General features: G+C 47.7%; 1 long non-coding RNA gene across 4 annotated transcripts; it reads right to left on the reverse strand.

Moving 5' to 3' along the window:
- Window positions 1-983: 983 nt before the first annotated feature.
- LOC113222541 lies at window positions 984-13172 on the reverse strand. Of its 4 annotated transcripts, XR_003308446.2 has the most exons (5): window positions 12475-13172; window positions 11462-11601; window positions 3134-3301; window positions 2433-2524; window positions 984-1166 (listed from the first exon to the last, which is right to left on the reverse strand). It is a non-coding gene; the product is annotated as an uncharacterized LOC113222541 (long non-coding RNA). The 4 variants fall into 4 exon arrangements; XR_003308445.2 differs by having other exon boundaries at window positions 11482-13172; XR_003308444.2 differs by having other exon boundaries at window positions 11462-13172.
- Window positions 13173-13211: the final 39 nt, after the last annotated feature.

Raw genomic sequence — 13211 nt, forward strand, 5'->3', positions numbered from 1 at the left:
TATGGATAAACAAATGGACAGATGAATGGAGGGATGGATTAATAGATTGGTGGGTGGATGGATGAATGATGTATGGATGGAAGAATAGGTGAGTGGATGGATGGGTGAAAGGATGGATGATGGAAGGATGGATGGATGCTGGATGGATGTATGAATACATGGATGGATGGATGATAGATGGAAGGATGAACAGGTGAATGGATGGATGATGGAAGAATGGATGAATGGAAGGACAGACGAACAGGTGGATGGATGGTGGCTGGATGGATGATAAAAGAATGGATGAATGATGAATGGACGGATGGATGGATGAATGGAAAGATGAACAGGTGAATGGGATGGATGGATGAATGGAAGGATGAGCAGGCGAGTGGATGAATGATGGAAGGATGGATGGAAGGATAGATGAACAGGTGAATGGATGGATGGGCAGGTGAATGGATGGATCACGGATGGATGGAAGATGGTTGGATGGATAGAGGGATGAACAGCTGAATGGCTGGATAATGGAAAGATGGATGGATGAAGAGATGAACAGATGAAGGATGGATGGATAGAAGGATAAACAGTTGGATAGATGATGGAAAGATGGATGGATGGATGATGGATGGACGGAGGGATGCATGATGGGTGGATGGATGGATGGGTGGGTGGGTGGAAAGACGAACAGGTGAATGGATGGATGATGGAAGGATGGATGGATGGATGGAAGGACCCATAGGTGTATGTGAAGATGATGGAAGAATGGATGAATGGATGATGGATGGATGGAAGCATGAACAGGTAAACAGATGATGGAAGGATGAATGGATGGGTCGATGGACAGGGAAATGGATGGATAGACGGGTGACTAGATGGATGATAAAAGAATGGATGAATGATGGACGGATGAATGGACAGATGGATGGATGATGGATGGAAGGATGAACAGGTAAATAGATGTTGGAAGGATGAATGGATGGATGGATGGACAGAGAGTGAGCAGCACAGAGGCCCTCCTGCTTCCCTTGCCACTCACCTGGATGTACAGGTCCACCAGCTCGCTCTGCCGCAGGATGTAGTAGATCTTCTCTGCTTGCAGACAGGCATGCGCCTCCTCTTTCTTCTGGAGGTGAATGAGAATCCCCAGACTTTGTTTGCTGTAGTCCAGAGTGGATCTGTAGGTCCTGGAATCAGACACAGGTGTCAGAACAAGGGCTCTCATCCTCCTGGAAGCAGTCTGCCTCCTCCCGTGGGTCTGGTGACAGATGAATCTGGAATGTGGGGACTGGGAACGGCCCTCTTGTGTGTGCAGTGTTCTGCCCTTCCCAGGCTGCTGGGAGGGCCAGGGTGAACACACACGGCATGGAAAAGATGAAGGACATCCTTCTGAGGGAATCGAGCATCATGCTGCCCTGTGGCAGGAGGAGTGTGCCAGCCCATCTCCCCTGCCTCCCAGACATGGCCTGTGTCTTCTCCAGACGCACCAGGAGCCGTTAGTGTTCAGAGGCTATCTAGGTCGATGGTTCTCAAGGTGTGCAGGCATCACAGTCACTCGGAGGCCTGTCTGTATAGCTTGCTGGCCCTGCCCCCAGAGCTTCCGGCTCCACAGACCTGGGACAGGACCTAGAACTCCCACTTGCCACAAGCTCCTAGGTGACATACATGCTGCTCTGCTGGTCCAGGGACTACACTTTGAGAAACATGGCTCCAGCACACTGGCCCATTTTCCTTCTGTGAACCTGAGGCCAAGGCTGGAGCCAGTCTCCCAGGTTGCCATGGAATCTGACTCCTTCCCTGCTCTCTTGGTAAGTCTGACACTCGAGGGAGTATGACTGCAGCAATGTCACCGGGAGCTGTGTGTGGGGTGGCCAGGGCCATGGTTACCCCACCAGGTCAGAATGCTCGGGGGAAGCCGAGTGGGCCACCTATGGGATGTGAGACCTTGAGCCCCTGTGCCCCAGGGAAGCAGATGACACAACTGGCTCTGTCTTCTGTAGGAGAGAAGCCACAGGTAGCTTCTGTGGTCACATTTAAGGGGACAGATGAAGGCCAGGAGTGAAGACTCGGGGCAGGCAGAGGTTAGATGACAAAAGCCACCATAGTAGGAAGAACAGCCCAGAGTGCACGTACTGCCTCTGCTGGGGTTGAGATGACCTTTGACCCAACAAGGGAGGCTCAAGCTGGGACTCACGAGCCAGCAGCAGCCCTGGGACGACCCCAGGCCCACCAGTTCAAGCATCTGATGCCAAGGAACCAAATGATCAAAATGGAAGGGGCCGATGGGGCCCTGGGCCAGCTTCCCTGTGCCCTCCTCCCTGTCCTGCACTCCCCAGCCCCCTTTCCCTGCTCCCCACTCCCACCACTGCAAAGCCAGCCCTCACTGCTCGGTGCCCAGGGACAGGTAGAGCTGACTGTCTCCAGGAACTGCCCCCCAGCACTTTGTCGGTCACCTTGCGGGCCAGGGAGAGCTGGAGCTCGTGGTAGAGGACACACTGGGCCTCGCTGTAGAGGAAGCACAGCCGCTGGACAGCCCGCAGCTGGCCTGGGCAGAAGACAAAATGGAAGATGTCAGCCTCCCAGCATCAAAGCAAGGCTGGCTGGGCTCAGAGGCCTCTGCTTTGTGCTTGTCTCTTTCACACCTCTGTGAACCTGGGCCCCATAGGCCGGGAGCCTGAGCGCAGACAGGCCATGCACCTGTGCCCGGGCAGACGCCGAGCACACTGTGACATGGGCACAGTTTGGTGCAGATGCTCATGGTAGAGGCCGGCCTTCTCTACAACTCCTAGGGCCAAGGTCCTGGCCAGGCTTGGCCCCTGTACCAGGCCATCTATTTCTGCTTCACAAAGTCCCTCTGGCGAGGACCAGGGCCGCCTTCAGCCTGAGTTGATGAGGCCAGGGGCACAAGTAGCCCCTGTCGCAGATGGAACCCTGAGAGAGCAAAGCCAAGTGTCATGTCTGCCACACTCCGCATCATGCTCAGGGAATGGGGTTCAAAGCCCGGCCCTGGCATTCCCACACATGCTTCTCTCATGCAACCAGGCTCCAAACGCACAGGCTCACTGGCCTCTCCCAAAGCCAGAAGCGGTCTCAGCTTCCTCTACTGAGTCTGGCAAGAGAGAAAAGAGAAGCAATGAACACCCGCAGCCAGCACCTCTGGTCCTGTGTCAGGTTGAGCTCGGTGTCGGTGTTGCAGGGTGAGAGCATTGCAGGGTGCAGGACTTGAAAGTCATATCATCCTCTTCCCTCCTGGATCATGGGAACAACATCACTGGGGGGTGTACACTTTCTGCGATATTGGGAGTAACATCGTCTTCTGTGCCTTGGAATATTAAGGACAATATCACGGGGGGAGCATGTACATCTTCTGCAATATTGGAATAATATTATCCCCTCTCCCCCTGCATACTAGGAAAGATATCACAGAGTGGGTGTTCACCTCCTGCGATAGGGGATTAATACCATCTTCTCCGCTTCCGGATACCAGGAAGAGTATCACACGGGGGTGTACAGTGTCTGTGATACTGGGAGTCATATCAACCTCTCAGCCTTGGAATATTAAGAAGAATATCACAGGGTGCATGTTCACCCCCTGCCATATTGGGAGTCATATCAGCCTCTCCTCTCCATGGATATTAGGAACAATATCCCAGGCTAGGTGGACGCCTCCTGCTCTACGGGGAGTCATATCATCCTCTCCCTTCCAGAATATTAATAACAATATCACAGGGCGGGTGAACACAGCCTGCGATACTGGAATTATTATCATCCGCTCCCCCTCCGGATACTAGGAACCACATCACAGAAGAGCTGTATCCACCCTGCGATATTGGGAGTAATAGCATAGGCTTCTTCCGTGAATATTAGGAACAATATCACCGGGTGGCTGTCCGTTCATTGCTATGTTGGGAGTCATGTCATTCCTCTACCACCCTGGATATTAGGATCAGTGTCACAGGGTGAGTGTATACCTACTGCAGTATTGAAACTAAAATCATGCTCTCTGTCCCTGGATATTAGGAACAACATCACAGGTAGGTGTACACCCTCTGCGGTATTAGGAGTAATAATACGATTAATTAGTAAACATCAATGATCGATTTTAATAATTATCAGGCTGGTCTCCAACTCTTGACCTCAGCTGATCTGCCCGCCTCAGCCTCCCAAAGTGCTGGAATTACAGCCGTGAACCACCACGCCCAGCCAACACTTCTTGACATCTCTTTTTAGACCTCAAATTTAGCATGCCCAAAACACACTTTCGATAATCCGTGCTACAACCCACTCCTCCCACAGTCTTCCCGATCCCAATAACAGCATCTCTCGTCTTCCAGTTACTCAGGCCAAAATCCTTGACATCATCCTTAAAACTTCTTTTTCTCTCTCTTGTCATCCAACCTATTTAAACTCTCCTTTCAAAATATATGCCAGACCTAACCACTTCTCACTTTCCTCATCATTTCCAACCAGGTCCAGCCCTCATCATAGTGCTATGAGTTACTGCAAAAGCCTCCCAATCGCCAGGCACAGTGGCTCATGCCTGTAATCCCAAGCACTTTGGTAGGCCAAGGCAGGTGGATCATCAGACGTCAGGAGTTCAAGACGAGCCTGGCCAACGTGGTGAAACCCCTCTACTAAAAATACAAAAAATTAGCTGAGCATGGTGGTGGGTGCCTGTAATCTCAGCTATTCGGGAGGCTGAAGCAGGAGAATCACTTGAACTCAGAAGGCAGAGGTTAGAGTGAGCCGAGATCGTGCCATTGCACTGCAGCCTGGGTGACAAGAGTGAAACTCCATCTCAGAAGGTTAAAAAAAAAAAGCCTCCAAACCCACCTCTCTCCTTCTGCCTTTCACCCTGCCCTGCATTCTACCTTCCACTCTCAAGCATTTCAGAAAACAAAAACAATTATATCCACAGAGAGAGAAAGAGAAAGTACAAATGGGGTGAAATGTTTGGGGAACCTGAGGAAAGACCATACGGGAATTCTCTGTACTATTTTTGGAACTTTTCAATAAGTCTGGATTATTTCAAATTCAAGAGTTAAACAAAGGAAAAAACAAAACAAAACGCTATCTTCCTTTGTGAATCCATCCTGTCTTTCCCCTGGCAACTTAAGGACACTCTTAACAACATCTATTTTTTCATAAACACTAAAAGAACTCTTGCCTAGTTTTGACTTTCTGTGCTTGGCAGTAGAAGTGTGTGTGTGTGTATATATAGAGAGGGAGAAATATATATGTGTGTATATATATAAATATATATTGTATATTTACAATGGTAATGTGTGTATATATATAAATATATGTGTGTGTGTAGATATATATAATACATACCCCATAGCCTGTCCTTAACCAGTTCTAAACTTAGTCGGAAAAACATCTAAGCAGAGAATTTCAAAATAATATGATGAATATTTTGATAGAGGAATGTGTTGCTATGGGACACGCTGCTAAGACACAAAACCTCCTAGATAGGGCAATAAATGAACGAAGTTTTGCACCTATAGGCACCCCCTCTGATATCCCCTCAAACGTTTATAGTTATATGCATTTTCTTCCCCCAGGACCCCCGTTTCATAAGGGTTAGTCCTAGAGCCTAGCAAGTTCCTACTACAGCTGGCACACATATGCCATTCCAGAAAGTGTGACTGAGTGAATGACGAGTTAAGAACCGTTTGTCAGCCAGTGCTCAGTAACACAACATGCACTGGTATGCAAATTATATTTTTGTTGAAAGCAAGGGCAGGATCACAAATTATCTTTCCAGAGAAAGCAAACCTCAAAAGCTTCTTTACCTTACTAAAGCACATTGTAAGAAGCTCCCCTTATATAACAGAAAACCTCCTCATTCATTATCAATGGCATGTAAACCTAATAAGCCTTCACCTCTGATGACATCTCTTCCATCCCCAGGGCTAGATAAAGGAGATGTCGGAAACCCTGGTAGTTGTGAAGGTGACTCCCAGCTCTGACAGTCTTGAACCCTGCGGGCGCGGAGGTCACACAGCAGAAGAACAACCGAGGGAAGCATCATCAGCCTTCCAATATATTTGAATCAGAGATGGCAAATAGGCTGCAGCCAACTGAAAACACCAGAGATTCATGGTGGCCACCTGAGAGGTTGTACTCTTAAAAAACAAAAATTTTTTTTTTTTTTGAGACGGAGTCTTGCTCTGTCACCCAGGCTGGAGTGCAGTGGCCGGATCTCAGCTCACTGCAAGCTCCGCCTCCCGGGTTCACGCCATTCTCCTGCCTCAGCCTCCTGAGTAGCTGGGACTACAGGCGCCCGCCACCACGCCTAGCTAGTTTTTTGTATTTTTTTAGTAGAGACGGGGTTTCACCGTGTTAGCCAGGATGGTCTCGATCTCCTGACCTCATGATTCGCCCGTCTCGGCCTCCCAAAGTGCTGGGATTACAGGCTTGAGCCACCGCGCCCGGCCCTAAAAAACATAAATTAAAATTAAAATTAAAAAATTAAAAAAGGAAGGGGTCAAGAATCCAGCAGGTCTGACTGAGACATGTATCAGTGACTAACACCCCTTATGGCAAAAGTACTCCGGTGCGCTTTGGGTCCTCACAGCTTCAGCAGTATTCAAAGGCGTGTGCTTCCCTAAGACTAAGCCACGGGAATAGCCCCAGCAACACTGCCAGGAGAAACGTCTAACATGGATTCGGCTAGAAATACAGTTGTCTTTCAGAAATTAACACTGAATAAATCCGGACTTCTTGGAGCCTGCGAGAATGACATTCTCAATGATAACGGTTATCACTACAATCTCCAAACATCTGTGATCCTGCAAGGAGGAACTGTGACAGCGCAGGCCACATGTCCAGAATGCTTCCCAGACTGCCTGTTACAGAATAAAAGAAATGAAACCCCCCAAGAATGTCTTCACTCACATTTAGCCAGTTGTTCCTTTGTGTGCATCTCTGTGCTAAAATGGCCATTCTTCCCCACAGCCTGAAGTCATACGCTCAAATAAATGGGACTCACATGAAGCCAGAAACGTGCAGATGCGAGGAAACCAACACAACCGAAATGGGCTGGAGAGTGTGGCCAGAAGGATGGTACTTCCCAGGAAGCAATTACTTCATCTCTGCCCATGAAGCAGGCAGCTGTCACTGTCCCCAAGACCCACACCAGCCACTCGAAGTAGGTTCTAACCAAACTACCTCCAACAATCAACATAAATACACCACACAATTGGCTTCTGAAAGGACACCTTGCAACCAACAAGAAACTGTTAGCACAACTTTGAAAAACTGTGCAACTGAAAACCTTGGAAAGGGATAAACACTGCCACATTTTGACTCAAATACTGTTACATGGTAGCACTGCAATAATTCACGGAAACAAAAGAATGAATGAGGAATATGTTTATACAGGAATCAGAGGAAGCATGACTAATCATTTAAAGAAATAGGTCAAGAAAATTTTAGGTTCAAATGCTACCGTGAGATACTGTCAGGGCCTTAGGCAAATTCACTTCTTTTGGTCCTGCTTCTAGGTTCATCAAAAACCAGCTTTGGACTAGGGAATCTGTTGCTTTCCAATGCCTTCCTTCTGTGATTCCAGCCCAGATTTTAGAACTGCTCTCCCAATTGGTATATGAAAGCACTTTCTATGTATAATAGCAAGAGTACATTTCTGTGTTGAATGCGGTTTGGGACCTACTCTATGAGGCAGAATATCACCATGTAGCTTTAAGCATGACAACAAGGTGCACACTAGATAAGGATAACACATAAAATGTGGCCATACACCTGTGCGTGCCTGGCAGGGAGATGGGGAAGTCTCATTTAATGAAGCCGGGGTGCCTGTTGCACCTTAGCATCCTCAGTCCACATCAAGTTCACAACGTCCTTCTTACATCAAACCACAGGTATCACATACTTTTCTATACTTTCTACCCAAGATTAAAATATGCAGAGCACCGTGATAAAGACGCCTCTATCCCCAGCATGTTGGCTCTCATTCTGTAGAATTACATACTTTTCGTGCAAAATGATCACCAGGCTGCAGCGTCAAGCAAGACTGGGCTCCGTGGGGACAGCACGCCCTGCAGCAGCCACCACTCCTGTCGCCACAGTCTGATGCAGCTGCAGAGAGAAGACAACTTTTTGATAGCTCTGCTTTCCAACTGCGAACTGCGGGTGGAGAAAATAACCTACCATGATTTCTAACCAGCCAACAACCTGTCTTCACTGGCTGCAATAGGAGCAATCTTTCTGAGCTCAGGATGAAAAAGATCCCAGCTGTTTAGGGGACAAATAGTCATCAGTTCTCAGCGGGCTTCCTGGGTCCCAAATCCCCATGTGAAATGTGACAGTAAAAAGCTATCAATGACCAAGCATCTGAACGCTTATCTCACCTCGCCATCTGCTTCTCCTCCCATGCAAATGTAAAATTAATAAGCCTGCTATTAGAGAACAGAGTTGGTGCTGCATCTGTCTTCCTAAAATTATGGATAATTACCAGCCCATAATGGCTTCCAATCAGATTTGAGTGGTCCCTTAGACAGGAAGCTGAAGTGCCTCAGCCCTAAACTGAGAAGAAAACAGAAACTGGAGTGCTCTAGGGGTGAATTTTTCCCCCTTGTTCTAACGTTGCTGTTCCCGAATCTCCTTCTACTGTCTTGTTTATAAAATGTATGACAAACAGGGACATTTAAAGACATGATAGAAATGGCAACTTTTTCTAGGTACAAACTTTGTGAACATTATTTTCAGCTGCTGGGTTTTTTCTCCACAAACTGTGAGCCTGGAGTTCATTTTCTCCGTCGTGGTTACACATTCAGAGTCAGGGAAAGTGGCTTTAGCAGTAAAGAGGGGAGCGCAGTGAGAAGTGACCGGACACTGAGAAGGGCAGACAGGGACTCTACCTCGGTGGCCTGCAGCACTCCTGGGCCTCGGCCTTTACTTTTCTTTTTTTTTCTTTTTTGAGACGGAGTCTCCCTCTGTTGCCCAGGGTGGAGTGCAGTGGCCGGATCGCAGCTCACTGCAAGCTACGCCTCCCAGGTTCCCGCCATTCTCCTGGCTCAGCCTCCGGAGTAGCTGGGACTACAGGCGCCCGCCACCTCGCCCAGCTAGTTTTTTGTATTTTTTAGTAGAGACGGGGTTTCACTGTGTTCGCCAGGATGGTCTCGATCTCCTGACCTCGTGATCCACCTGTCTCAGCCTCCTAAAGTGCTTGGATTACAGGCTTGAGCCAGCGCGCCCAGCCTGGCCTTTACTTTTCTATCTGTACAAGGCATCTAAAGGCCCGTAATTCTAGGCCACGACAGCTCTTCATACGCACATACGCAAACATCACACGCGTATGTGAAAAGCTGTGACACTTGGTTGATTTCCTGAAGAAGTTATCTTGTATCATTTCTACGCAAGTGCTCCACCTCCTTCCAGACAAGTATCTGGAGGACGATGGGCCATCCCACAGCAATGTGTGTAACCTCTCCTGCTTACGATCCCTGTTCGCATAGCATTTTCCAAAAGCATTTGGTGTGAAGTGACAGAAGAAAGCAGAACCAGGTTCTTTCACCCATTCATTCATTCATTCATTCATTCAACAAATATTGACTAACTATCTACATGCCAGGCACTGCTGATATAACAGGGAACATATATTTTTGTAGGTAGAGACAGACAACCAAAAAGTATGTTAAAGAGTGATCAATTCTGTAGAGGAAAATACACCAGGAAACAGGAAAGAAGAATACCCCTAACCACCCTACACTGGGGTGACGCTAGCATTACAAAATGGAAACAGTGGCCGGGCGCGGTGGCTCACACCTGTACTCTCAGCTCTTTGGGAGACTGAGGCAGGCAGATCACCTGAGTTCAGAAGTTCAAGATCAGCTTGACCAACATGGTGAAACCCTGTCTCTACTAAAAACATAAAAATTAGCTGGACGTGGTGGCACACGCCTGTAATCCCAGTTACTCCGGAAGCTGAGGCACAAGAATCCCTTGAACCTGGGAGGCAGAGGTTGGAGTGAGCTGAGATCACACCACTGCACTCCAGCCTGGGTGATAGAGCAAGACCCTGTCTCCAAAAAAATAAAAATAAAAATAAAACGTAAACAGAGAATAAGATACCAAAAGAAAGAATATGAATGATTAATTGTAATAAAAGCCTTTGTAGGCTGATACTTTCCTTCCTGGATCCTTGTCCCTTACAAATGGAAAAAAAGGGCGGGTAGGGGGTAGCATCAAAATGATGTTTTAAGATGGCTTCGGGTTTCAGATGTCTGACAGCCATACTCATGTACTTCAAGGAAAAAGCTCTAGCTCTATAAGCCATCTGGGCAATGGTTTAATGTCTTTTTTTTTTTTTTTTCAGAGAGTTTTTAAAATACAGGAAAACGTGTGTGTTTATTTGGCTGCTCTGTGCCTGCACACATGCACACTGTGCTAACAGGTTTTTCCAAGTTTTGCTGAATTTGCCACCTTGCCATAAACAGGCTTCCATGCCTTAATTGTCTATAAATAGCACAAACACCCCAAAATGCAAATCAAGACAAGCTGTCCCTTCGACTGCTGCTGCCATGATGACAGCGAGCCACAATTGGCCCAATCAATACGCGGAGACTGAAGCTGTCCGGCAGAGAGCACAGGGTCGACTGCTTTTCCCATAGCATTTAAAGAAACAAGCGGAAACGGCTCTCCCTCCACACAGGACAGACACGGCCTTTGTTCTTTGAATAAATACTGTCAATGCCCGAAATACTTTCTCCATCACACTATCTATATGGAATTCAAGTTCCTCCCAATACCATGAGTAACACCAGTGATAGAGTATGTTTAGCCATAATGACCCATTAGCATGTTTTTCCTCTAAAATGTTGAAATAATAACATTGAGTGCGCACTCACGATGTGCCAGGCTCTGAGTTTGATCTCGTTTAGTTCCCCTTCAAATCCTGTAAGATCAGTACCATATTCTCTCATTTTTCATAGATGAGGAAACTAAGGCAGAGAAAGGCTAACTAAGTTGTCCATGGTCACAGGTTATTTAGGAACTCTTCTCCAAACTTTCAAAAGTTAACTACTGCCACTGTTACAAATGGGTTGTTTGTTTGTTTGTTTTTGTTTTTTTTTTGAGACAAGGTCTTGCTCTGACCAGGCTGGAGTGCAGTGGCGTGATGATGGTTCACTGCAGCCTCGACTTCCGGGGCTCAAGTGATTCTCGCACCTCAGCCTCTCCACTAGCTGGGATTACAGGCATGAGCCACCACACTTGGCTAATTTTTTATTTTTTATTTTTTCTAGGGATGGGGTTTCACCATGTTGCCCAGACTGGTTCCAAACTCTGGGCTCAAGAGATCCTCCCAGGTCAGCCTCCCAAAGTCCTGGGATTACAGGTGTGAGCCACTGTGCACAGCCCTACAAAGGTGACTTATACAAAGTCAGAGCAGTGAGCAGGAAGAGAACAGAGACTTCAGCGAGTCTCCTGGCTGTTGCAACACCGAATCCCTCCTCCATACCGTAATGTGTCTACACACACCAAGCTCCTAGACGTTGAAGGCAGGCCGGCTCAGAGACGGAACAGCAATCAAGCAATCTTCTCTTGAAGATGCAGACATGCGTCTTGATTCCAGCTGGAGCGTGCCTCTCTGCCCTGCAGCTGCACAGGCAGAAACCAGGGGCCGTGAGTCTGAGGCAGTGTGTTTGGTTCCTGGCAGGTAATCTTTTGGGAGGCCATCCCATAAATTAGTGTTACACTTCTCAAAAAGGAAGTGTGACTTTTATAGAAAAATCAATTCCACTTGGGAGAAAGGCCTAATAAAACCACAAAAGGATAATACATTCATAAAACAACAAATTCAATTCATCTGTCACAAACTGAAATCCTAAAGCCTCTGGGCACACAGCTGTTTTTCTGAGCTGAAATTCAACTCCAGTTGAGAAACAGGTCAACTTTTCTAAAAAGATTTCTTTTTCACATGCCTTAAATAAAAATTCCTTTCCCTCACTTGTCATTTCCCAGATTTAATGGCTCTGCTGGCCTTCCTGTCATGTAGGCCATGAGCACTGACTGCATGTCTGCTACGGCCCGGACTCCAAGGGAGGCACCCTAGGGAACACAGATGACCGCAGCACAGCGACACCCTCAAGGAGCACACACGGGGAAGGCAACATGATACAATCGCAGCCTTCACACAGAAAAGAACTTGGCATCCATAGCCCGTCCCATTTCTAGAAAACAATGATGCTGGGTCAGTAATATTTACGGAACAGCCTGCAGTGTGGAGGCAGGCACGAGGGGGCTCCATGCGGGGAAAAGCACCTTCAGAAGGGGCATGCAAACAACGTGGAGGCAGGAGACGCCCCCACGCACAAGGGTCAGCCTAGGGGCCTGTAGAAATGCCCATGCATCTGGGAGGAGGGAGAGAGGACAACATACTTAAATGCTCCAAAATGAATAGAAGCCTCCCAAGAACCTCCCCTGAAATGGGGCAGGGATTTACAGAAGACCAAACCGAGCATGCGCAGTTACCTGAGCATAGCGCCACCAGAGCGAGCTATTCGAGGAAGAAACAGGGTCCCTAGAAGCCTGAGCCTCTACTCCCAGCTCTGCGACTCATTCACCCTATGACCTTGGTGAAGGCTCTTAGCTTCTGTGAGCCACAAGAGAATCACGGGAAAACAGAAGATATGAAAACTGCTTTGCCTTTTTCACAGAACTGCTGAGGGAATAAAATCAGATAATGGATTTTAAAATTCTCTGTGAATTACGAAGCAAAATACAAACGTATGAAATCATTCCTACCACTAATAACAGCACTGTAAAATTAAGAGCAGAGTTAAGACCACAGCATTTTCCACACCTTTACTCCCGGGAGAAATAGTGAGTCCAGCCGATGTATTCGGGCAACCCCAGTATCTAGGCTTCGAGAGCCTCAAACAGCTCTTGAACTCTGACAGTATCACTCCCGCCCAGTGCTCATTAAGTTCTCCAAGACAGCCAACTGACATAAAATCCTACAGCTTTTTCAGCTGGGCTTGAAGCCCTCCAAGCTCACAGCACAGCTAAACAATGAAGAAGAGGTTTTCTGCCACTAGACTCCAAAGCTGGCTTTTGTAGATGCCCATAGAAAGAACATTCAAGGCCGGGCGTGGCGGCTCACGCCTGTAATCCCAGCACTTTGGGAAGCCGAGGCAGGAGGATCACCTGAGGTCAGAAGTTCAAGAACAGAGGGCCGGGCGCGGTGGCTCAAGCCTGTAATCCCAGCA

The sequence above is a fragment of the Piliocolobus tephrosceles genome, unplaced genomic scaffold (genome assembly GCF_002776525.5).
Source record: "Piliocolobus tephrosceles isolate RC106 unplaced genomic scaffold, ASM277652v3 unscaffolded_31786, whole genome shotgun sequence".
NCBI classification, from domain to species: domain Eukaryota; kingdom Metazoa; phylum Chordata; class Mammalia; order Primates; family Cercopithecidae; genus Piliocolobus; species Piliocolobus tephrosceles.